We start from the raw sequence: 3,198 nt of genomic DNA, 5'->3' as shown, positions 1-3,198 counted from the left end.
GGACATAATGCACTGTATTTTTCCAAGGATGATACATTCTTGTGAGGCTTTTACCTGAGCCATGATTCTACTCAGAAAAAGTTAATCTTAATTATTATTATTATTTTATTCTAGGTATCTCTTGTTCAGAAATCACTCACAGTCAAGCAAGCTGAGAAGACCGTCATTATTTGATGTCTGAACTCTAAGCAGGGTCAGGGCTGATCATGTAGCTAATTATGGTCAGAGATTAATGATGGGTCAATGAAGGGATCTGACTAATGAAGGGAAAAGGACTGCAGAACTGCGAAGTCACTGAGGGCACTGGCTGGCAAAGACTCCATAAGCCCTTGTAAGCCCAAGCCTACAGCCACCTTTTTGCCATCCTGGCAAATCCATACAGCACAGCAAGTACTCCCAAATCACTCATGGCAGAACCTTGCAAAGCCTCAGCTCCCACTGTGAGAACACAGGCTGACCATGTACCCCACCTCCTATGCCCAGCTGCTGTCTGCTCTACGGGATGTCACAGTTGTACTTGGACATCCCTTAAGCGAGTGATGGGCAATCCTATCACTTCTTTCCTGAAAAAGAGTTCTGCATCTCCTATAGACTTAACTGCATTACAGGAGAGTCAGTGCTATAAAATACAAATAAGATGTTACACCATCATTATCCTCATCGTCACTGTTACTATTTTTATTCTTGGAGAGGAAAAGGAACTGAAGGAAGAATAGGTTTGATTAGAAAATGAGAAGAAGGAAGGAAACTGTACTCTACAATGAGAAGAATACAAACAGCAGAAAGAGTCTCTGGCATGTCACTGTTGCACACCTGGAGGAGCAGTGGCAATCAGCTGTCTCACTTGATTAAGCTAGCAATAATCAGACCGTTTACTAGACCTTAAGTCAGATCATGGAGTATTTTACATTGTCCACCTCTGGAAGGAACCAAGAGAACAGGAAAGTAGTTGTTTATTTACGGCAGTGAAGTATCTGTAACAAAATATGGAGATATCTTCCTTATTTTCCAACTGCTTGGGTGTCTCATCAGTCCACCAGGAAGAAGGAAGCAGGGCAGGGAGCTGAATGTCTAAATTGATAGAAGGTACGCAGCTCTGCAGAGACCCCTTGGGAGACAAAAGCAAGAAGAAAAGTGCTTTCAGGCCTGGGTTCTATCTGTGCTTCATCTGTAACCTCAAAAACATGGAAGGCCTTCTTGCTATGTAGATCTGAAAATCTGGTCATGTTAATGTTTTATTTCACAAGAATAGAGGCATGGCAGAGAGACACTCGAGCTGACTTCATGTTTAAGACAGCTTGTTCAGCTTGTTATTTGAAATGTCAGTCCTTTGGGGGAGGTTTCCATGCCAGCAGTTTTCTACAGAAGCTACAAAAATGGGCAAGCACACACCCAACTCTTAGTCAACCTTCAGCCTTAATAACGCACAGCAAAACATTATGCATACACACGAGTAAGCAGAGCACACAGATGGGAAACAGCAAGAAGGACTTGTTTAAAAGAGGATTAAAAAAAAAGAAAAAAAAAAGAGCTGCTGTGCTTCTATGCAGCACACCACACCTTAGAGACTAAACAGCAGAGTTACAGCTCGCCTTATTTATCCAAGGCAGGGAGCTGACCTTTCCAGGCTCATTTGTTTCAGCAAACTTTGCTCATGCTACTCATGACTGCTCATATTCATAAGATTGGAACATCAAATAATTGCTGATAATGTAAAAAATGCATGATAGGAGGAACAATACTGTTTCCTATTAGAATTTAATTTGTACTCTGAGAAATTGCTTCAATTACTTTGGTCATTTTCCTATCGAAGGTACATTTTTATATTCCCCACTGCACTTCCACAGATATGAAGCCTTTCTGTGGTCTTGGCAACGTAACTTAATGAATAGATTAAACAGGGTACTATCGTTCAGTTAAGTAATACTTAATAAGAAGAAATTATTTTGTTCCAGGTTTGTCAATGCCCACCTGAGCATTCTGTCCATTGCACAGAAAAATGCCACCCTGCAGGACAAGCAGGAGACCCAGATTGCTTCAGGGCTTGGGTGGCTTGGCACCTGTCCCCAGAAGGACACTGTGTCTGACCTATAAAACAAGATGAGAAAATCCATTCACCTTTGTAAACACTAGTGCACCACATGGTTAAATAGCAGTATGTAAATTTAAAGTAGCAATTCAGGTGACGCCGGGCACCAAGTAATCAACTTGAAACAAGCTCATTAATGGCTCCGCTGCTGGAACCAGTTGTTTAATGGCTCAATAGTGAACTGATTGTACCACCTGCAAAATCATGGAATCATAGAGTGGCTTGGGTTGGAAGGGACCTCATCACGGTTCTTGATATATTTTTTAAAGTATATATTCATATTGTGAGAATGGTTTGAACCAGTGAGTTCACACGTAAGAAAACAGATACCTCCAAACAGTTACAGTCAAAGACTGAAAAATGCATTCCGGTTTATTCCTGTTTGTACTGGTACAACTCTGAAGTTGGCTGTGTTATAAAAAGGCATGAGGACACTTAGGCTTTATGCTGGTATCCAGTACTGTACTTCACCAGTGTGCGTGACCTGTTACTTTCTGAACCATCACCAGAACCATGTGTATCTCTTTCTTTCCCCATGCATTGCAGTCACCCAGTACTCCCAGCAGACAGTTTCATTTTCTATGAGACAAGATGCAGCTGCAAAAGAGACATCACACTTCAGTAAGCATGTTTCCTCATATGCAACGAAGACACTGTATATATGTGAGTGGTGTATGCTGGTCTGGCGTCTGTTAGTAAGGTAATGTTGGCCACTGGCCCTACCATTCCCAATACAACAAATCTTGGATACTCAACTTCCTTCTTTCCTTCCTTTCTTCTTCCTTCTTTCCTTCCACTCACCATCCACCATCCATCCACCATCCATCCATCCACCATCCATCCATCCACCCACCCACCATCCACCATCCATCCATCCACCATCCATCCACCATTCATTTATCCATCATCAATCCATCCATCCACCATCCATCCATCCACCATCCATCCACCATCCATCCATCCACCATCCATCCATCCATCCATCCATCCACCATCCATCCATCCATCCATCCACCATCCATCCATCCATCCATCCATCCACCATCCATCCATCCACCATCCATCCATCCATCCATCCATCCATCCATCCATCCATCCACCATCCATCC

General features: G+C 42.6%; 1 long non-coding RNA gene across 1 annotated transcript in view; it reads right to left on the bottom strand.

The window, feature by feature from the left end:
• The window catches only part of LOC110393650, a 4,523-nt gene continuing 1,655 nt past the window's right edge, over positions 331 to 3,198 (bottom strand). Inside the window, exons 2-3 of the long non-coding RNA XR_002435084.1 lie at positions 1,972 to 2,088; positions 331 to 1,108 (exon numbers count right to left, since the gene is read on the bottom strand). This is a non-coding gene — a long non-coding RNA (uncharacterized LOC110393650). The remainder of the gene's footprint in view (positions 1,109 to 1,971; positions 2,089 to 3,198) is intronic.

This window comes from Numida meleagris, chromosome 1 (assembly GCF_002078875.1).
Source record: "Numida meleagris isolate 19003 breed g44 Domestic line chromosome 1, NumMel1.0, whole genome shotgun sequence".
Lineage (NCBI taxonomy): Eukaryota > Metazoa > Chordata > Aves > Galliformes > Numididae > Numida > Numida meleagris.
This window is presented reverse-complemented; position numbering and strand designations above follow the sequence as displayed.